Below are 23,529 nucleotides of genomic sequence, written 5' to 3'. Positions count from 1 at the left end.
TTCTTTGATTTTGATTATGATCTTTATTATGTCATGTCTTCTACTAATTTTGAAATTAATTTGTTCTTTTCCTAAGGCCTTGAGGTAGAGCATAAGTTTATTTTGGGAGGATCTCTCTATTTTTTAATGTAGGTATTCAAAAAAATAAATTTTCTTCTTAGAACTGCTTTCATACTAGTATTGTAACTTTCTAATCATTCCAAAGAAAAAAACTTATTTTTTGTTTATTTTTCTCTGGTTTTCCTAATATCAGTGTCCTTGATTTCTGTTCCCATTGTTTACTGTCTTACTCTTTTATCTTTGCTTTAAGTTTAAAGAATCTTTTCTTTTTTCTAGTTGTTCAGAGAAGCATAATGTTTTAGTCCATATCTTTTTTCTTTACTAAAATATATTCTTAGTTCTACAAATTTCCCTCAAAGAAAGTATTGATTCACATATATCCTATATATTTTGATGTTATATTTTCAGTTTTACTTAATTCAAAATATTTTTAAATTTGACTTGAAATGTCTTTAGCCAGTAAATTGTTCAGAAGTGTCCCATTTTATTTCTAAATATTTGTAGATTTTCCAGCCTCTTTCGGTTGTCTATTGCTAGTTTAATTCTATTGTTGTCTGAGAACATGCTTTGTGTGGTTTCTGTTCTTCTAAATTTGTTCAGATGTGTTTGTGGTTCAGAATGCGTTCTATCTCAGTTCAATGTGAGCGTGAGAAGAATGTATCTTCTGTTATTGTTGGGTGAAGTATTCCAGAAATGCCAATTAGATCCTGTTGATTGATGGTGTGTCCTAGACCATCTATATCCTTACTGATTTCCTGCCTGCTTTCTCTATCAACTACTAAGAGAAGGGTGTTGGAATCTCCAACTGGAATAGTGGATTTGTCTGTTTCTCTTTGCAGTTCAATCAGTTTTTACTTCATGCACTTTGATGCTCTTTGTTAGATACAAGTCATTAAGAACTGTTATGTCAATGGGGAGGGAAGAACAGAAATTCACTGAATTAGACAAAGGGGAATGAAGGGAAGGGATGGGAGATGAGAATAGAAAAGACAGGAAAATAACTTTCCTTTTCAGACATAACTTTCCTACATTCATTTATGAATACACAACCAGTGTAACTTCACATCATGCACAACCACAAGAACGGGATCCTAATCAGAATAAGTCAGGCTCCATGTGTGTGTAAGATATCAAAAATTCACTTAGTGTCATGAATATCTAAAACAAACACATAAAAATTGTTATGGCTTCTTAGAGACTTCTATGATGCCCCTCTTTCATCCTGATAATCCTCCTTGTTCTGAAGTCTGCTTCATTCAAGATTCTCAGAGAAAATTCAGTTTTATTTTGATTATTGTAGATATATGGACCTTTCCCCATCCCTTTGCTTTTCTCCCATCTGAGCCCTTGTACTTTGAGTGGTTTTCCTTTAAGCAGCATGCATTGAGGTTGCATATTTTTATTCTCTCCAAAAACAATCTTTTAACTTCTGCCTTGACTTTCACATCTGAAGTAATTATTTATTTGTGTGATGTAACATTTATTTTTAGAGTTTTAGGATTGCTCCAACTGTGCTCACACTGTCAAATGTCATCCCTCGACGGAATCCAAGAAGATTCTAGGAGTCATTGCTCCATGTTCCATGTTTCCTTAGCGGGCATTTCACTCAGCAACTCTGACACATTGATATATGAGGAGGTCAGTAGGGGCACAAGGTGGGAGTATCAGTGAACACATGATTTCTCCAGAAGTTAGGAGAAAGGGAGCCAGAAATGAAAGGGAAAAAGGACCCAAAGGGGAAAGAGGGACAAATGAAGACAAATTCACTATGGTACCTTTTCTCATAAAGCCACGGACACGGCTTTTGTTCAGGTGGGAGTGGGAGTCCAGGCTTCTGTGTGATCTTCACTGTCCACTGATGCTGCAGGTGTGGACCTTGTCGCTGCTGCTAGTGGGGGGTATGGCCTCCCACCTGGCCTTCCCTTTGCCATCAGACCCAGGACAGTACCTCATGACATCATTGACAGATGAATATCCAGCTCTCCACTTGCTTTTGTCAGAGTTGGGGTGAGGTGTGACCAGACGTTTTCTTGTGGTGTCTGTCTGTAGCGAGGGGTTATTTTGTGTCTTGCTAAAGTTGAACATTTCCTGGTCCCTTTTTTTTTTTTTTTTTTTTTTTTTTGTGGGGCGGGAGAAGAAGGAAGGAAGGAAGGAAGGAAGGAAGGAAGGAAGGAAGGAAGGAAGGAAGGAAGGAAGGAAGGAAGGAAGGAAGGAAGGAAGGAAGGAAGGAAGGAAAAGATTTTTCTTGCTGTGTTTTCACTTTGTGCTTATTGGCACTTCTAGTTGTCAGCTTCTCCACAATCCTGTCTGGGATATGCAGAACATGAAGGAAATTCAGGGTCTAACCAAACTTCCTTCCTTGGATCCTGAGGGCTAATCTGTCACTTTCTCTCCACTGTTCGGTCTCCTCGTGCTAGTTTTGTGTATGATGCCAAGGAATTTTTGTTGTATTTAATGGAAAGAATAGGAAAATTCATGCACCTTTGTAGTTTTATGCTGAAATTGTTTTGTTTTTGTTTTGCTTCTGTTTCATTTTTACAATGAACATGAATTTCTCCTCTAATTAATCAAAGCACAAGTATACAATTGTTCTTTCTACCCCAACTCCAAAATCTTTTGTGTATCAAGATACTTACTATTTTCTACTAGGTATAGTCCAATGCATGATCTCCCAAAGGAAAATGAGAGTAAAGCCAAGATTTCTGTGGCTTTCCCTGTTTTGAATTAAAGACATCCCAAGATGTTCTTTTCTATCTTCAATTACAGAATTATAATCGAATATTTTAATTAAAAGTCAGTCTTGCTTAGCAAGTGCCGCCCATGGCTGGGACTAAATGGCTCCCACAGCTGTGGCAAGTCTGCTTTCCTTCTCCAGCAGCTCTGTCAACATCTGTTCTCATCCTGTCTTCACCTGCATGACCTTGGGGAGCAAAAACCCTCTCTCAGGGCTCACTAGCATCAGCCCAGGGAACTGTAAACTGCTAGATTGAGTCAAGAAGAACAGCTACCTTTAACCTGTGCATCACCAGCAATGGGAAGGCATGTTGTATGTGTGTGACAGAGAGACAAAAAAAAAAACAAAACTGGAAGGTGTGAAGTCCTAAGCAGCCAGTGTTCTCAGTGTTTACCCCAGGTCTGTTCCAACTGTTCCTCACATTCCGTGCAACTTTGTGTGAATACATCTCAGTGGCCAATGGGAGACAAATGAGCACAGCTTTCTTGTCAAATGAGGTTAGAGAAAATTAATGAGCCTTAGGCTGGGCACCATGGCAAAACACCAGCCTTGCTTGTGTGAGGCACTGGGCTCAATTCCCACCACCACAAAAAAAAAAAAAAAGTTACTGAGCATCTTCCAGGAGTTAAGGCTCTGTGACAGGTACCCTAGAAGACAGACCACAAGTAAACTCTGCTCTAATCCTCTAAGAGTTTTGTTTAGGAGTGGCATGCTTCTTCAATTCTGTCTCCTTGGTGTGTTCCTGTCATCTTAAATGTGCTTTAAACCTAGCAACCTATTATGGATGCTGTCATCTGGATCTCCTGTCAATTTCTGTAGTTCCTTAAGTACATTTATTGTATTTTATCCATAAAATCAAAACAATGATATGGTTAATTCACTCCTGAATACAATGTGCATAATGTGTGTAAAATGCCCTTCACTGTGCCTGGAGCACACCAGACATAATACAAATTATGTTAACATTATTCTGTTTGATCCTTATGCCAAAAATGCATTTGCTTTTCCTTCCCATTTCACATATAAGGAAATTGTGGTCCAAAGAGGTTGGGGAACTTTCTCCTTATCACACAGCTGTCAGCCCCGGGTTTGGCAAGTTCTAGGACCAAACACTATTTCCACAGGTATGGAAAGCTTCCCCTGCTTTGGGGCTTAAGGGTTAACACCAAGCCCAGTGTAAAGAAGGTCCACAGTTAAAGAGTCATTAGTTAGAACTGGAAACGGGTCAATAATTCAGGAAGAGGATGATGTTTTAGGACTGAAGGTGTACTTTTTGCAATGTGTTGTTTTTCCAGAGGTGATCTTATTATCCTTCTACTTACTACATTTTATATATATTTATTTATATATATATATATATAAAATCTTCATGCTTGCATATATAACTACTTATTACTTATCATACATAATATATACTTATTACATTAATTGTATATATCTTCATCCTTGAATCATTTTATACTAAATATATAATGCATGTAATACATATAATATAATGCATATATATGTAGTATAAAATGATGCAAGTATAAAGATAAACAAATAGTGCAAAATAATATTTACCATGTATTTCAGAAAAGGTCACTATTCTCAGGTATACCAGTTATCTTTTGGGCTTCAAAGGTGTACCTCAATTTATGAAGAATAGAAGTTCACCGGATTAGGCAAAGGGGCATGAAGGGAAGGGAGGGGGAATGGGAATGGGAATGGGAAAGACAGTGGAATGAATGGGACATAACTTTCCTATGTTGCTATGTGAATACAGGACCAGTGTAACTCCTCATCATGTACAACCACAAAAGCGGGAAGTTACACTCCATGTATGTATAATATGCCAAAATATGCTCTGCTATCATGTATATCTAAAAAGAAGAAATTTAAAAAATTTAAGGAAAAAAATTGTAACTCTATTTCAAAAAATATAAGGGATAAAACAGATATTGTTTTACTATATCTCTTTGTGGATCAGGAACCTGGATAGTTCCTCTGGAAATTTCTCCCATCCCACGTGGAGCCACCTCCTTGACTTAGATGGCATTCAGAGGCAGCAGGGTTGACACAGAGTGTCTGAGACTTCTTCACCCTCACTGACCAGATGGCTGGAAGGCTGGGAGGCTGGGCTCAGCTAGGCCTCTCTCCTTTTTCAGGTAGACTCAAGGCCTCTCCAACACTTGAGTCATACTTTTTCATGGTATAGGGATTCAGACAGGAGTGTCCTGATACATTTTGGCAAGTTCAAGCCATCAACAAGACGTCAATAGCCTCACCTTCCTGAAATTTTAGGGGTTGGTTGGTTCCTACGTGCTGGTATGAGCTGGCTCTAGCACATCAGTGCTTCTAAGACCTTGGGTAGAAGCCCCAAGTCCTCCTAAAGGCTAAGCTTGGGACTGGAATTACATTACATCCGCTATTCTTTATTGTTTAAAGCAGTCTCAGTCTAGCTCAGCCATAGAAGGAAGAGGCAATAAACCTTCAAATCACAGTAAAAGGGGTTTCAAATAATCTGTGGCCCATGTTAGGTGTGTGCATGTATGGATATGGGCGTGTGTTCAACTAAAATTAAGACTGAGGCATGTCTACAATAAAGGCATGTATTGAGCTGGTACAGATACCAGCCAGAAAAGGACCAGGGCCAGGGACAGGTTCTATAGTCAGCAGCAGAAAGGCTAGGCAGCTGTTGAAATTATATCTGCCACACCTAAAAATTAAGAGCATCTAATAATGAATATTTGGGATAGGCAAGCATTAGTGGTTCACATTGTGCCTACACTGGCTGTAGATAAGAGAGGCAGTGTTAAACCAAGCTGGTAAAACTTTGAGATAAGAGGACAGCCCCTAAGGAAAAGTACTTATTGCTTCTGGATCAATTGGCATCAACAGTCTGGAAAATTCATATATAAACAGGATGCCAGGGGTATAATGGTGGTCTGTCTGCTGCTTAAGTCAGTGTCTCAACTTACATTCAAAAAGGAGGAAGTCTTTTGTTGCTTTTAGCCCATGGTTATTAACTAATTACTTCACTTATATTTCTCTCTCTTCCCCTCCTCCATTCTCTGACCATTGTAACAAAATTAAGGACACTCAGAATTTTTCTTTTATCAGAGTATATTTGTGGATATACATCCACATGGGTTAGGATAGTAGGGCACAGATTGTGTACCTGTTTAGTGTCACGAACGCATTTCCACATCAATGCTCTTTGGCAATATTCTTCAAATATAGCAATAGTAATCCACCATCTTGCCTGACCATGATTATTATTCATTGACCGGTTACATTTTTTCCAACCCCTTACTCTAGCACTGACCACACTAAACCTAGGTGCACACCTTTACTTCGTGTGGGAGATACCGTTGGTCATGTACCCAGCACTCATTCCCCTTGCCTGCCCTCTTTGCAGGCAGTCTGCCTCCCATGATAGACTCTAAACAGGTCGCATTCCCTGTGATGGCCTCCCTTGGGGCTAGAGAATGGGCAAGTGACATAATTCTGGACGATCAGATGAAAAGGCAAGTATGCTAAGACATTCTGAGAAAATTGTTCCTGTGGAAAAATTGAAGCTTAAATACACAAGGAGAAACCACCCCTTTCCTCTTACCTTTGACTTTGATTGTATATAAAAGTGATGCTTTAAAACATGAAGGCCATTGTGTGATCATGATAAAGGTCAAGAGAACTGAGCAAAGACTGACGTTGGGGCCCTCCTGCAGTGTGCCAGTGGAATTTGCCGTGGAAATGCCTCCCTTTGGGATTAGTTCTAGGTAAGAAAAAATTTAAGTTTATATATAAACCACTCTTCATCTGTTCTATTGTTTGCATCTAACTTCTCTTGGGATAAATTCCTAGATGAAGAAGTGCCAAGTCAACAGCAAAGCCCAGGGGATTTACATCCTTATTGTTATTTTGCACTCTCGTTCACTTCCTCACAGGTTCATCGACATACATTTTGCTTTATTTTTTGTTATTTAAGGAACTGGTGTCGATTTAACGTGCAAAATAATGGCATCTCATTTATGTTTGTATTTTTATTACAAAGCATTTGATGTGCTCATTAGTTATCTGTATTTCTTATTCTGGAGAATTACCCATGCATATTCTTTACACGTATTTTTGTATTGAGGTGTTTGTCTTCTTAATGACCATTCAAAGCTCTTTAAATTTGAAGAATAGTCACCCACTTCCATTTGATAGGAATATTTTCCGGAGTTAATCTTTGGTTTTCCATTTTGTTTATAGTCATTTTTATGTATGGATGTTTAAAATGTTTATGTAATTAAGTCAGCCCTTTCTATCCTGTGGTTTCTATCTTAGAGGTCCCCCTCAGGATTATGGAAATATTTACCTCTATTTTCTTTTTCTAGATTTATTATTATGAGGTATTAAAATGCAAGCCTTTGATCCACCTGGGATTTATCCTAGCGCACACCTGACTTCACTTCCTCTGCTCTGCAAACCCTGATCTTAAGGCACTGGTAGATTTAGTAATAGATCTTTCCTCCACTTATAATCTGCCTCACACTGTATGGATTGCTCCTGTTGCTGCTTATGCTCATTCACAGGCTGTTTCAAAAATCCAAAACTAGCTACAAGATTATTGATGAACCACTGCAATTTTGGTCAGAGTGGTGATCTACCTAAATTTTACAAATCTAACATTCCTCAGTAGAAATGACAGGATTCTATGACATCAACATGCATGCTTCTAAATTAAAGTTTATCAGCATTTGGATGATGACGTTCCTTTAAAGTACCAGTTGACATCTTTATTATTGGTTCTGGTGATCATACACACCAACAACAAGAAACGGCTAGGGGATTAATAAAACTTACCCATATACTTCATCAGCAGATGGAAAGTCAACATTATTCCTGTGTTCACCCATCCCGATCCCAAACACATACTTTTACCTGTCCTTTTCCGTCCATTCTATGTAGGGCAATATTGAGAGTATTGTCCAGTTACTGAGGGTACTTTAATTAAAGTATTTTTGAAGCATATTAATCATCTTTAATATAATGTACAGATCCTGTACCAATAACATGCCTTACTCCATGCTGATAAAAATATATAAATTTGCAGTGTGATAAGCTAAGCTATTAACTAATTTATGGGCCAATTTGTTTGTAGCAACTATCCTGAGTTTGATTGTATGGGACCATGTTCTTTGCTTGAACATGAGCTTCACTACATGCAAGGAGAAAAATGCCTCTCTCCACATCGCAGAGTCGTCATTTTCTACAGGGTTGACTTTTGCCTGTCTCAAATATAAGCTTCTCTTTCTCTGCAGTGTTTGTGCTCTGCGGTGCATCAAGCTTTGTAAAGCATGTTTAAGATGATTGCAAAAAGTCAAAAACATGAAAAATATAGGAAGCATCAGTCTTCCCGTAAGATTTCTCTCAATCATTTGAAATACACACTTTCGGTGAGGTCACTAAATATTTCTTTTATCCTTTGTCTTTTCTTACTCCTCTCTGGGTTCCTTCTGGAGTAGTTTAACGTAAGTGCAATGTCTGAGGGTGACATAAGAGAATCTCATTGCTCTTCTATTGATGTCATCAAGCCAGAGCAAACAGAGGAAGAAACAGAATGTCTCAAAACAGAGTTCCTTTTTTTGTGCATGTAGGATTTTTTTTTATGGTAGATCTGCCTGCATTTGCTTATTTACCTCCCAGGTTATACTGATACTCATGCATGCCACTTTTCCACCATTTATGAAGAAGGATACAAATGCAGTGAGTATGAGATTTCCAACAGCATGGACTGTAAAAATGGCCATGGAAATAGATCATAGGGAGGTAGGTTCAACTTTCTGTGTGCATCATTTGAAATCTGATGTCCTAAAGAATTCTTATCTACTTAGCTCCTGGAAGAGATAGAGCCCAAAATATGTTATGATTTAACTTTCTTTCTTTTTGTTTTTAATTTACATTATCTCAGTTTTTTATTATGTTTTTTATTCATTGAACACAAATGGAGGACAGTTTTTCATTTCTATGATTGTACACAATGTAGAGTCACACCATTTGTGTAATAACACATCTATATAGGGTAATAATGTTTGTCTCATTCCACCATCTTCCCTTCAACCCCCTCATTCCCCTCTCCTCATTTCCCTCTACACAATCCAACGTTCCTCCATTCTTCCCTTACCCCTGCCTCCTATTATGTATCAGCATCCACTTACCAGAGAAAACATTTGGCCTTTGGTTTTTGGGGATTGACTTATTTCACTTAATATGATATTCTCCAACTCTGTCCATATACCTGCAAATGCCATAATTTTATTCTTTTTTATGATTGAGTAATATTCCATTGTATATAGATACCACAATTTCTTTATCCATTCATCTATTCAAGGGCATCTAGGTTGGTTCCCAATCTAGTTATAGTGAATTGAGCTGCTGTAAACTTTGATGTGGCTGTGTCACTGTAGTATGCTGATTTTAAGTCCTTTGGGTATAAACTGAGGTGTGGGATAGCTGGGTCAAATGGTGGGTCCATTCCAAGTTTTCTGAGGAATCTCCAAATTGCTTTCCAGAGTGGCTGCACCAATTTACCATCCTACTAGCAATGTATGAGTGAACCTTTTTTTTTTTCCCACATCCTTGCCAACACCTGTTGTTGGCTGTATTCTTGATAATATTCATTCTAATTGGAGTGAGATGAAATCTTAGGGTAGCTTTGATTTGCATTTCTCTAATTACTAGAGATATTGAACATTTTTTCATATATTTGTTCATCGATTGTATATCTTCTTTGGTGAAGTGTCTGCTCAGTTCCTTAGCCCTTTCTTTCAACAATTATTATTTTACTCTACTCCCTTCTTATACCAATATTCATGAACACTTGGACTTCATTTTTTTCAGATTGGTCTTCTAGCCACATTTATCTCCTAACATTGGCCATTGATGAGTTACCAGGAGTATCCATTTTGCCAAACATGAGCTTCTCCTGTTCACTTTTTTGTTCACTCTGGGGCTATTGGTATGGGTATTGTGGGTTGTTCTCTTTCTTTCCTGGAGAATTCCTATAGCTCTAGCCCTGACGTCTGTGAACTCCATTCCAAGCTTCCAACACACTATAGTCATATTCATCAATACTGAACTGCACCTCCAGGTCAGCTTGTCCCTAATAATCATAATATTATTGGTATACATTTGCCTATCACATGCATTGAGCAGTGGCATTTTTGTAGGAAGTGTGTCAGGTGGGTGCCTTCATGGTGACTGTCCTTATCCACTAATATCAATAAGACACTTTTCCCTCGAATATCCTTGCCATTCTTGATAAGACAAGGTCCAAGGGAAAAATACCAATGTCAGGCCAGCACCATTTCTAGCAACTCTAGCCAAATTACCAGTCATTCCTAAGAGAGTCAGTTCCACCTCCTGCTGGTCCTGCGGTTTCCTACCAAGCAGTGAAGTTGATTCCCAGGAATAGAGAAAGTGCATATGTCTTATATCATTTTCATCTATCACATTTCCACCAGTGACAGATTCGGCACAGCTTCCTGTCTAAGATCCTGGTGCATCCACTCAGAACAGTCATCTTGGTCAACTACACAAATGCCTCATCAAACCCTCTTCTGCTATCTCCCTCTAGGATGCACAGTGCGTAGTCACTGAGAACCATTCTCTTATGTTAGCAGCAAGAGGACACGTGAACAAGGGCCACTGGGACTGAGACTCCCACTGTCGGGCTTGGTCAGGAGTCCAATCCAACTTGGTCATGTTCCAAAATGTTCCTGGACTTGGCTCATTCTTGGAGCAATAAAAGGTAAATTCAGAATAGCAGACTTCTTCTTTGCCTTTTTTCTGCTTCAAAGTATGTTGTTTTTAATCTTTATTACTGACCAGGACATTCTGATATGGCTTTTAAATTGTCTTTGACACTAAATGTCCCCCATGATCGTTCTTCTGCTCCTGGCTCTCCTTCCCTTTCCCTTTAAGACAAGGGGAGGATGCAGATGCCACCACTTCGGTGGCAGGTGAGAAAGAAAGAAAGTGTGCCTTGCAGATCTGTCATCCCAATACTGCCCCATATTAGAAGCAATGCCTTCTCTGAGTCTATTGTTTAACAAGGCAGACAACTGAGATGTACTTTCCTTGATCTCCCTGGCAGCAAAGGTTCAGGCATGTGACCTCTGCTCAGCAGAGTCAGCTTCATGAGGGAAGGCTATGGAGCCATTTAGGTCATTGGCCCTGCCTGCATCCTGCCCACTGGGCTCTCTAGCCATCCCAGAGAACTCATTCTCTATTGACCGTTCCTAACTCATCCCTCTGCTGCTCACACAAGCCTAGGTGGTCTTCCACAATAGGAGAAATCAAACGTTGGCACACATTAAGTGATATTTTCTTCCATGGATGCCTCCACTCAAAAAGAGGATTATAAAGTTATGGACAGTTGATGCCACCCATCATCACAAAGGGCTGGCCAGCGTGGTTCATGATCCCAAGTAGGTTTCCTGATGGAAACTAGCAGGGCCCCCTGCTGGATGGTGGGCGAGGGTTGAGAACTGTGTCTGGCACAAAGCAGACACTCAATAAAGAACTGCTAAGCTCAAGGGCCAAGATAGAAAGGAGATGAGTGGGCATCCCAGCTGGGTAGCATAAAGCAAGAAAAAAATGTGAAAAAAGTTCGCTTCTTTTTTTAACTCTCTTTCAGAGTAATTTAGCAGTATTACTCTCCAAAATTTTACTTCCACTAAGGGTTTAGAGGTGATAAAAAAAAAAAAAAAAAAAAAAAACTAACCCAAATTCTTTCCTTCCTGCTAAATTAGGCAACGCAGGTGCAAGGCAAGTCAAAGGGCTGGGGAACTGACTTTATTCTTATTTCTTTTCGATCATAGGCAGTGCCAATCCCATTGATATGAAGCCAATTAGTAAAGCCCCACACAGCCTGTATTCTCAGCATCTCAGCACACTACAGAAAGACATGTGCTCTATTGTGCTTTTACTGTCACTGAGTTCGTTACCTGTGATGGAATCCCAGAGAGAAGCTGTTGGGAAGATTGAGAGCTCTCTATTTCTTCATTCTGGTTACACTGTTGGGTACCAATTCTCCCAGATGATCTGAAAGCTTAAAATAGGCAGTAAATGAAGACAGAATGAATAAGGCTCCATCATTTACCCCATGCTTGCAAATTATAAGTTAAACTGGGGAGAGAAATGAGGGAAAGCAGGAGACATCAGCCTTCGCTGGACAACACTTATGGAACAGGGCGTGTCTGGACAGCTCATCTGTCGCCTCGCTCGATCTTCCCACAGCTCTGTGCACGCATGCTGCCATTGTCATCAATGTCGTCATCATTTTTTTAATGGAGTTTAGAAAAATTAAATAACTTGCCTATGTTCACATATCTAGTAAGCAAGAAGGGGAATCCTGGGAAGCCCTGCATTTTAATCAAGGCAACTCCAAGTCATAGCTGAGGAAGGAGCGCCCCACAAGAAAGGGTAACTTGTCCTGCATTCAGTACATCATGTCGAACGTTGTTCCAGATGCCAGGAACACAGAAGGGGAAAGGAGGAGACGTTGGTGCTCTTCTTTCCCTCGATCCCTACTCTGTTCCTCTACCAGTGCCACAGCTCTTGTCAGCCAGCTCCTTCTCCATGACGGGGCTCCCGCTGTCCCCAGTGACATGGTTCACGCCTCCAGGTCGAAGTGCTGTGGTGTCTTCCCGTAGTTGCCGGGACCTGGGTTTTGCACCCTTCCTTGCTGTTCCCATTATCCTCCATCCTCTGTAAATAGCCCCTCATTTCATGCTCTTCAGATTCGAAGTGGAGGAAGAACCTGTTACTAAAACTAATGGTGCCTGAGACCACAGACACACAGCAGAGAGAGTGAAGCCAGGAGCACACCAGCCCGAATCCCAGGGCGACCGAAGTCTTGCATTTTAACACGAGCAATGAAGGGCAGTAGTCAGCATGGGGAGAGCGATTCATGGGCCAGATCACTGCTCAGGTCAGTCAGCTTGCCACGACTCTAACACGGCACTCGAGTCAGTCAGCTTGCCACGACTCTAACACGGCACTCGAGTCAGTCAGCTTGCCACGACTCTAACATAACACTCGAGTCAGTCAGCTTGCCACGACTCTAACACGACACTCGAGTTAATTAATATATAAAGAGAAAAGACTTATTTTGTCTCAAAGTTTTGGGGATTCCAGTTCCTGGTCAGTTGGCCCTGTTGTTTTGAATCTATGGCAGGAGCAGCTCATCATGTCAGAAGCACATGGCAGAACAGAACCATTCACATCACAAGTCAGGTAGGGAGTCCAGGGAACGAGGAAGGGCCTGGTCCCACTACCTCCTTTGAGGGCACACGCCTAAAGACCTATGAACCTCCTCCAGGCCCCACCTTTCCACCTTAAAAACCACATGGATCTTTGAAGGACATTCAACATTCAGACCATAGCATGGTAGTTGGTTCCAATTTAAAGGTCTATTTTTCAGTTTTCATTCTGAGCCTTACATAACACTAATTTCTCCAGAATAACTTTTCTTTTCAGATGGGAATTCTGCTTTTCAAACATAAATTTTAAAACAGGATTACTGGGGGAAATCCAACTTCATTGCATAGAATCTACTTTATGAGTTGAATGTTTCTGCCTTTATTCAGTTTATTACAGAGGAAAATCAATACCATACAATGGTCTTTAATACAATATAGGAAAGGCTCACTTCTTTCTTAATAAAATGTACTGAAGCTGAAAACTGTATACATAACAAATAGGGTAGGTCATCTCCCAGAATTGATCTCTCTTTTTGTTAGAGATTCTATTTGGTTCCTCAAGTTTTATTCATGAGGAAGAAAAGCAGAAGTGTGAGAGACCCTGAAAGCTGTGGTTTAGGAGGACGCTGACTTTCACTAAGAAGAATGCCTGGAAAACTCTGAGCCAGTCTTGCCAGGGCCTGGGGACTGGGTGGCTTAGAGCACCCAGGTCTATAGCCACACCAAGGGGAATACCAGCTCTGGAGCCCATACCATCACTCCCCAGCCCCAGCTGCCACCAACCAGGCCGCAGCTGCAAGATGTTCAGCCTTAGATGCTCTGAAAGGCCTGCCTCTGTGGGTGGGCTCAGAGGTTCTGCTGTTCTAGAGGCATCTTCATATTCTCAAATGATTCACTCATTGAACAGACATTTATTTTCAATCTGATAAAAATGAGATAAAGAAATAGGATCTCATTGGTTTAATTAAATTTTTCATGTGATTATTGGTCACATATATTCTGAAAATCCTCATTCAGTTTTTTTTTTTTTAATTCATTCATGGACTTTTTCCTTATCATTTAAAATACATAAATGAGTTATATCCCAGTGTAACAGGATTTCACCTCGTAAGAAGATGTAGTAGGTAGAATGCCCCTCCTCCCAAACGTCCAGGCCTTACTCTCTAGAACCTATGAATGTATTAAGTTACATATGGAAGGAGAATTAAGGCTTAGATGGAACTAAGTTTACTAATCAGTCGATCTCAAATAGGGAGTTTATCTTGCATTATCTGCATGTATCTGAGTAATTAACAGGGTCTTATAAGTTGAAGCAAGAGGCAAAAAAAGAGATGTCAACATATGAAAGACTCAGCCTAATATTGCTGGCTTTGAAGATGGAGCAAGGGGCCACAAGCCAAGAAATCTGGCCGACCTCTAAAAGCTGGAAAAATCAAAAAAGCACATCCTCCCCTAGAGACTCTAGAAGGAAATGTAGCACTGAGAGACATGTGCCAGACTTCTGACCTCCAGAATCATAATGTAATTATGTCTTATTTTAAGTCACTAAGTTTGTGGTAATTTTTAAAGGTGCAGAAGAAAACTAATAATAGAGGTTCTTGCACATGCATGCATTTTCTTACACTTCACCACCATCATTTCCTCAAGGACTGGTGTACTAAACACAGATGGTGCAATGACTCTTGCTGATGCGGTCAGACATGCAAGTTGTGTGTGGCTCTAGCATGACATAGTCCTACAAGCAGACCATGCAATGCCTCCACCTTCCACACTTCTCAAGACTACCAAAGGCCCCATTGAAACCTACATTTCCAAACAAAGTTTACCAATTTGGTACCTTAGGGCACGGTGCCTATTTAGGAAGTTTGTGAAAGACAGGAGAATAAGTAAATGGACTCTAGTATTGGATTGCCAAGGTTCAAATCCCAGCAATGTCACAGATGACAGAGCAACTTAATTAAGAAGTTTAGGATACTGAGCAATCACAGAGTACACATCCTGTTTTTTTAATTATTTTTTTTTAATTTTTTACAGACTGCACCTTGATTCACCATACACAAATGGGATACATTATTTCATCTCCATGGTTGTACATGATGTAGGTTCATACCATTCATGCAATCATACTTGTACATAGGACAATGATTTCTGTCTCATTCCACCATCTTTCATACTCCCTCTCTCGTTTCCTTCTACACAATCCAAAGTTCCTCCATTCTTCTCTCACTCCCCACACCCCCACCCCTATTATATATCATTCTCCACTTATCAGGGAAAACATTTGGCCTTTGGTTTTTGGGGATTGGCTTATTTTACTTAGCATGATATTCTCCAATTCCATCCATTTATTTGCAAATGCCATAACATCCTCTTAAGCACTAATAGAACAAAACTTGATTATATGCCAATGAATAAGCAAAGTTCAAAATAATTTAAAGATTGAAATCATTCAAACTCTTTTCTCTGATCCCATTGGAATTAAGTTAGAAATCAATAACAAAAGTAAAAGAAAAAAATCTCAGTTGCTTCAAAAGGAAGCAATTAAATTCTAAATAACTCATAGGTAGAAGAAAATTACAAGTGAAGTTGGAAAATGTTTAGAACTTTAAGAAATGAGTAAGATCATATTAAAACTTGTGAGATACAATTTAAAATACTTGGAAGAACATTGTGTGTGTGGGTGTGTGTGTACATATATATAGAAAAAGAGTTTTTATCACAAGAATTAGAAAAACTAGAAAAACAACAAATTAACATCAAAGTAAGTAGTTAAAAGAGATAATAGATAGATTCTTTTGAAGTTTTGAGGTCAACAATATTGGGGAGAAGATGGTCTTTGGAGTTGGGAAGACTTAGAAATAAATCATGTCTCTCCAACACTGGCCAGCAATGTGGTCATGGGCAAGCCAATTCTCAGCTCTTATATTCAATTTTCTTTTCCTTTCTTTTCTTTTCTTTTCTTTAACTTTTTGTAGTCATGATGGACAGCATACCTTTATTTGAGTTTCTTACTTTTGTTTGTGGTGCTAAGGATCGAACCCAGTGCCTCACATGTGCTAGGCAAGCACTTTGCCACTGAGTCACAGACCCAGCCCTTGATTCTCTTACTGATGCATTGAGGAACTGAAATTAATCACCATGAGAATTAAATGAGATATTCTATGGATGGTGTCCCTGGCATGTGGTAGGGGCTCAACAATGATCTCACCATTAACTATGTTGACATTTATACAACTCCTAAATTTATTGTTAATCACAGAATGTAGACAGAACAGTTGAAAGAACCTACCCCCTGCCTCAGCCACTGTCTCTGTACCAACATTCGCCCCACATGTGCCCAGTTTCTATGCAGGCTGGTCTTACAACGCCATGCTTGGTTAGTGGCTCTGAAAGAGAGATACTGCTAGTCAACTTTTCATCACCATGACAAATACCTGAGAAAAACAACTTAGAGGAGCCAAGATTTACTTTGATTCACATGGTTTCAGAGGTTTCAGTCCATGGACCACTGGATCCATTGCTTTGGACCTGAGGTGAGGCAGAACAGCATGGTAAAAGAGAATGGCAGAGGAAAGCTACTCAGCTCACGGCAGCTCAGAGGCACACAGAGAGACAGAGGAAAGGGCCAGGAACAGGATGTCATCCCCAGGCCCATGCCCCAGTGGCCTACTTCCTCCAACCATGCCTCTCCTGCCTACTGCTACCACCCCATAGTCCATCCAAAATACTGATCCATCAAATGGATCAATCTACTAATGAAGTTATGACTCTCATAACACAATTATTTCCTAAAAGCCCCACCTCTGGACACTACTTCTTTGCCTTCAACCCAGAAGTTTGGGGAGGATGTTCCAGATGCAAACCATAACAATAGATGTCTCTTATTTTTCACAAGGGCACATACATCCCTTGCATCCCTTGGTCCTGATAAAGCAAATTTATCCATAGTGAAACCAAACAGGCTTCTTTCTTTCTCTTCTCTCTCTCTCTCTCTCTCTCTCTCTCTCTCTCTCTCTCTCTCTCTCTCTCTCTCTCTCTCTCTCTTAGTCTTCCTTTTTAGTTGCATGGAAAAAGAAAGAGAGAAAGAAAGGTGGTAAGAAATATTTAAACAGCAATTAAGCTTCACAGAGGACATTCACTGCTAGGAGCTGCCCCTGGCCACAGCTTAGAGCAAGTTAATTTCCTGGGATTTATGATGTTGTATAAAACCTATAGTTGCATGTCATGGCTTAATAGATTAATTTGATTTCAGAAAGATACCTTGCGTGGCCTAGGAGCTGAAGGCTCTCTCTCCTGATGAAAGGGAAAGTGACTTCTAACTTCAACCTGCCCACTGCAAATTTGTGTGTTCATCTATGCCAAGTTGGGAAGTTATCATTGCCTCAAAAAAAAAAAAAAAAACAGGATCAAATGCAAATACTACTGGTGAATATTCCCCCCCATGTAACATTCTCAGCTGCACTTTAATTGAAAGAATTTCCATGTCATGTGTCCTGATAAAAATTGACTCATTGATTATATTGATAGATACATAATCTCCCAATTTGAGGATTCAGATTCAAAATGTGGGTTTTAGTTGCAAATTTTGGAGCTACATGACTGTAGGAAATTCAGTTAAACTTTCTGAGCTTAAGTTTCTTCCTCTGTAACATAAAAGTTATAATATCCTACGAGCCTTCTTCCTGAATTTGTAAGCACAAAAATGCCCACAAATGTTTCTTAGATAAAACTGAGATGAAATGAAAGGAGTAAGCACCCAAGAACAACTGTCTCTTGATAAGTCCTTGACACTCATGTTCTTGATATCTGTGCTCTCTCTTTGAGTGTAGGATGGACTTAATGAGTCCTTTCATCCACAGTAAAGGGTATACCATATTCCTGGGCCTACTGTAACAATGTACCACAAACTAGAAGGCTGAAAACAACAGAAATTTATTCTGAGTTCTAAAGGCTGTAAGTCCTAAATCAAGGGCATGGCAGGGCCATGTGCTCTCTAAAGGCTCTGGGGGAAGATCCTTCTTTGCACTTGACTATATTCCAGTGGTTACCAGTAGCTTCCAGCAGCTACCAAATAATGTTTGGTACTCCTTGTATTATGGATACATCATTCCAGTTTTTGCCTCCAACATCACACGGCACCCTCCCTGTCTGTCTCTCTGTCTTCTTGCAGTATGAGGATACATGTCATATAAGGTCAATTCTAATCCAGTCTGACTATCTTAATTTGATTACAGCTGCAAAAAGTTTTTCTAAGATTGCATTCATAGGTCTGGGCAGAATGAATTTGGGTGGGTGATTATTCAACCCAATAGAAAGGGCCACTCTAATTAATTAATTGAGCAAGAGCAATTCATTGAGCCCATGGTCAATTGCCAAGGAGGGCAACTTTAAAGTGTGATACTGAGCTTTATGTACAGGGAAGCATTTTTTTTTAACTTAAACCACACTAATTATTCATGAGCATGATGATAAGACCCATAGAGAGGGACAGGCATTCCCAAGGTCGGCCAGTCATATTATGTATGTGCATGACCTTGAGCCCAAGACATGGGACAGCAGCACTTACACTGAGCCACTCTACTGTTGTAAGATTTTGTGTGAGTTGGGGGAGGGAGTGATACTGGGTCCCCAGTTCACAAGTGGCTGGTCTCATTTGCAAAAATACAGCCCTGAGTCTTTCATCTTCACATTGGGTTGCTCTTTTTATGGGGAAGCACAATATTAATTTGTGAACTTAGATAGTAATTCCCTTTTCATTCCATGTGAGCATACCAAGTCCAGGTGTATGGGGTGATAAGTCTGCAGGTATCTCCTGACAGGTGAACATGGTGTAGAACCTGAGCAGTTGCAGAGTCGGACAGTTCTCTTTATATGAACACGGAGCTCGGGCACAGGTGCTACAGTTTCTATAGTGCTCTCATCACACATCAGCAGAGAATTGACTCCTACGGATGGGACAGTTCTCAAGTTGAACTATTCTTAAAAATGGGTGATCATGAGATCTACATAGGATGACATTTCCCGCCATGGGCTCTTCTCATCATATGTGAGCATGGATTGGGCTTTGACATATTTTAATGTCCGTTATACCCCTGGGCATAGTGGTTTTGAGGTGGCTGGGTGGCTGAGCTATGATGCCTGGGCCAATACAATAGATACAATGGACACTGCGAATCTTTTCTATTTGGTGTGTAGGGCCAATGGTAGTGGTAACCTGGTCTGGGACATGGCTAATAGCCATCGCTGGCCTTCTAAGCACAAAGAAAACAGCTTTCTCAAAAGTTGAGGAGGACAAGAAGGGTCAATAGTCTCATTGCTAATTAAAGTACTGTGGAGAGGGCATAAATTGGTTTTCTATTGGTTCTCCAGTTTTCCTTTCTCTTTTCTTTTTTCCTGCCTTCCTGTGAGTTTCCTAGATGACTTTTTCTGTTCTTTTTCTTTTCCTTTCTTTCTTTTCTTTTTTTTTTTTTTTTTTTTTAGGATTCTATGTTGACTTATCTATAGAAAGGGACTTTGTATACAATTTATTTTTAGAGTAGTTTTAGATTCACAGCAAAATTGAGCAGAAAGCACAGCACTCAAATGTGTACTGACTTCACACACACAACCTTCCCCACAGCCGATATCTTCAGCATGAGAACCTGGTATGGGTCTCCTACAAGTAAAGTTCTTAAAACCCCAGTGACCAAGTTCCCTGTGGTGTTTAACTCTTAGACTTTTCCACACTGAGCTTCCAACAATTTTTTGTTTCCAATTCACATTTTCCTTCCTGGGTACTAGTGCCCACTGGGATTTCTGCTTGTGAGTCTCTGCTCTGAGTAAGTGGTGATTCTCTGTATCCACTTACCTGTCTCCAACTTTTGAAGCAGCTAAATTCCCTATGATCTCAATTCTTTGAAGCATCTAAGAAGTGTTGAGTTTCAGTTTGTTCAGTTTTTTTTCCTTGTTATTGGGACAGTGATGACTTCCAAACTCCTTACATACCAACTGGAAACCAAAATTCCTCTAGAGGATTTTAGGGTGCATTTCTTTGTATAGCATTTTACATGGCTGCTCTGGGTATTAATTTTGGGGTATGTTATTTTATTATATCACATCAAATTATATTTAATCAAAGCCCACTGGTATCATCATTTTGCCAGTTCTAGTAAAGTATATTAATGACACATGCCTTTATGTCCCTTCGCCCTCTCCCATTTATAGTTGTCTTAAATATTTCTTCTATATACACTGAAAACATTGTTAAGACTATGTTATAATTTTGGCATCAATAATCAAACATAATTTAGAAAATTCAATAAAACCAGGAATGTCTATTGCATTTACCATATTTTGTGCTTACCATGCTCTGGATGTTCCAGAATTCCTTCCTTTATTATATCCTTTCTGTTTGAAGTACTTCCTTTAAGTGATCAGCAACAAGTTATTTTGACTTTCTTTTTATTAAGAATGTCTTTATTTACCCTGCATTCCTCGATTCAGGGGCTAGAACTCACACTTGACTGTCAGATGTCATGCCACTTCTTTCTGTCCTTCATGATTCTAGATAGATATTACTGGAAATTCAATTTTTTTTTTCTTTAAGTATTCCTTTGTTTCTCCCTGCTGGGTCAAGGTTTGTGCTTTGAAACTGGGACCCCTGGAATGAAGTGTTTGACTCTAGGTGCAGTGTGATGTGGCTGAGTAGGGAAGAGCTAGCCCATGCGGCAGATTATTCCCGCTTAAGAAGCTTCTGGAGAGAACCTACGCTGTATTCTACACTTAGCCATTTTAGGATGATTAGGACATCCGAGCTGTCATTTTCATCTTTCCAGCTTTCAAGTTTCAGGGGGAACTTGGTGACACCCTGCTCTTGTGAACAGGAGAAGAAAGAGATTTGAAGTCCTGAGAAATGAGCAAGATATCTGGCATGTTGAGTTTGAAAGAAGTTTCAAAAGTCCATTTTGAGAGCTGTGACCTGAACCTTGATAGTAGTCCTTGTGTGTGCCTCCAGATGGGCACACCCAGCCGCTGTGTGGGCATCAAGGTGGGTTTTATTAGGAACCTTTGTATCAAAGTGACTCCTAGACCTCTTTTCAGAGAGATGCTTGCCCTAAGGCTTAATGGGCTAGGCCATTCCCATCTGGGGATCTCTACGGAACATTCCTCAAGCTTACCTGACAGCAGTCGCTGACACCATGGTCTAAGTAAGCCAAACCGTCTGAACAGAGAGACTGAGATAATGGTAAAGACTCGCCATGGAATGAAGGTCTTTGCAGCTGCTGAGGCTGAGTTTGAGCTGAGGGGAGGCCTAGTTCTGACACGCATCACAGAAAGCTGTGATGTGAGCTCCCCACGCTGCCTTGCCTCATGCTATGTGCTGGAGCTTGCCATTCCCCCAGTCCTTTGTCTCAGACCTGTTGCTGGGCAGAATTGCTTAGGCATGCTTGGTTTGTTTACACTACCTGGACCCTCGATGTATAGTTCTTAAATATATAGACAAATTGGGAGTTTTCAGCCACTGTTTCTTTTAATGCTTTTCCAACCTCACCTTTTCCTTTTCCTCTTGGACTCTAATAACAAAAGAGTTGGATTTTTGTTATAGGTCCATAGGCCCCTGAGGTTCTCTGTTCATCTTTTGGGTCTATGTCTGCGTTGTTCATATAGATCAGCTTCTATTGTTCTATCTTCATGTTCACTGACTGATCTCTCTGGCATCTTCATTCTTTTGTTGAGTCTGTATAGAAAGGTGTTTTTTTACAACTACAATTATATTTTCATTTCCAAACTTCCTTTTTTTTCTTCCTCTTTACATCTCCTATTTCTCTGCTGAGACTTTTTTTATTTGTTATTATTTATTTATTTTTATTTGTTACAGACTGCATTTTGATTCATTGTACACAAATGGGGTACATCCTTTCATTTCTATAGTTGTACAAGATGTAGATGTTCCATCGAATTGAAGAACATCTGCTGAGATTTTTATTTCTTTGCTGAGACTTTCTATGTTTTCAGTTAAATGTATTTGCAATTTACTGGTTGAAACATTTTATGATGACTGTATTACAACATTTCTTAAATTAATTCTCACCTGGTTGTCATCTCAGGATGATGTCTACTGATTATCTTTTTTTCATTCATTTGAGAACTTGCTCATTATTAGTAAGACAAGTGATTTTTTTATTAAAGTGTGAATATTTTGGCTGGGTGTGGTGGTACATGCCTATGTGGTGGGGCTGGGGATGTGGCTTAGTGGTCAAGTGCCCCTGAGTTCAATCCCTAGTACTCACTCCCACCTCCAAAAAAAGTAAATATTTTGGGTATTATAAGACTCTGAACTTTATTTAAATCTTTTTGTTTTAGTGATCTTCTGCCTCCACTCTGGTGATTGAACTTCCTCATTTATGCCAGGTAGGAGCAGCAGTCCAGTGTCTCCAGCTGGTCTTCACTGACACTGTTACTTTGGGAACAGTGGGAGATAGTCACCACTGGGTCTCTACTGTCACACACTGTCTTAGAAAGAGAGGTCACCTCATTATATCTCCCCACCTAGTCATCCCTCACACTGAGGGTGGAGCTAGCTTTGTTGCAGCTCAGTGAAAGTCAAATCCTGCCTATCCCTGGCCTCTTCTGATAACATCCAAACAGGGAGAGCAAGGGGCACCTCATTACAACCTGGTAAAATGGAACTCCAGCTCGGGAGCCTGCCCTCTCTAACACCCCATGAGGGTGTCGGTGTTCCTCATGACAGCTCGGCAAGAGTGCAAGCCAGGCTCCCCACTTGGCCTTCGCTCGTGTGTGGGACAGGTTTTTCTGAGGTGTTAGACTACCATAGTTGCTGCTCTATGAACGTTTTCTTTCTTTCTAGGCTGTCATTTTTCTGGTTCTTTCAGTGGTAAGAGCAGACTTTTCCTGGGGCTATTTTTGCCTGTGCTCATTGGCGTTTCTGAGTTAGCAGCTACTTCAAGTACAAGTTAGGAATATATGAAACAAAATAATATTTAGGAACCTACCACTAGGTTGTTCCTTGGATTCTTATTTTGATCTGCTTTCTTCTCTCCACCCTTCAGGGTCTCCTTATATTTATTTATATTGCAATGTCCAGGAATTTTTGTTGTACTTAGCAAAATGAAGAAGAAAATATGCATATGAATTATTTGCAAGGAGCTAAAATTCCTCCAAGGGATTTTTTTCTTTATTTATTTTTATTGGTTCTTTTTAGTTATACACGTACAAAAGATATAGTATTGGTGTTTGAAATGGTTTCAAATTTTTCAACAAATAACAAGGTCTACATAAATGTCTAATGAATTCTGCATCTCTCTTCCTCACAGGGAAAGGAAAAACAGGGAAAAAGAAGAGGTCGGGAATGACAACCATGTTCAAAGTAAAGACAGGTCACAGATTTTATTTTTAGTTTCCTGACAGTCACTGTGAAAAGTGAGATGCCATTAGATCTCACTTTTGATTGCAAGGTATTTACAAACTAAAAATAACTCTCTTCTTTAAGTTTGAAGAGGTACC

This window comes from Sciurus vulgaris (genome assembly GCF_902686455.1).
Source record: "Sciurus vulgaris genome assembly, chromosome: 3".
Taxonomy (NCBI): Eukaryota; Metazoa; Chordata; class Mammalia; order Rodentia; family Sciuridae; genus Sciurus; species Sciurus vulgaris.
This window is presented reverse-complemented; position numbering follows the sequence as displayed.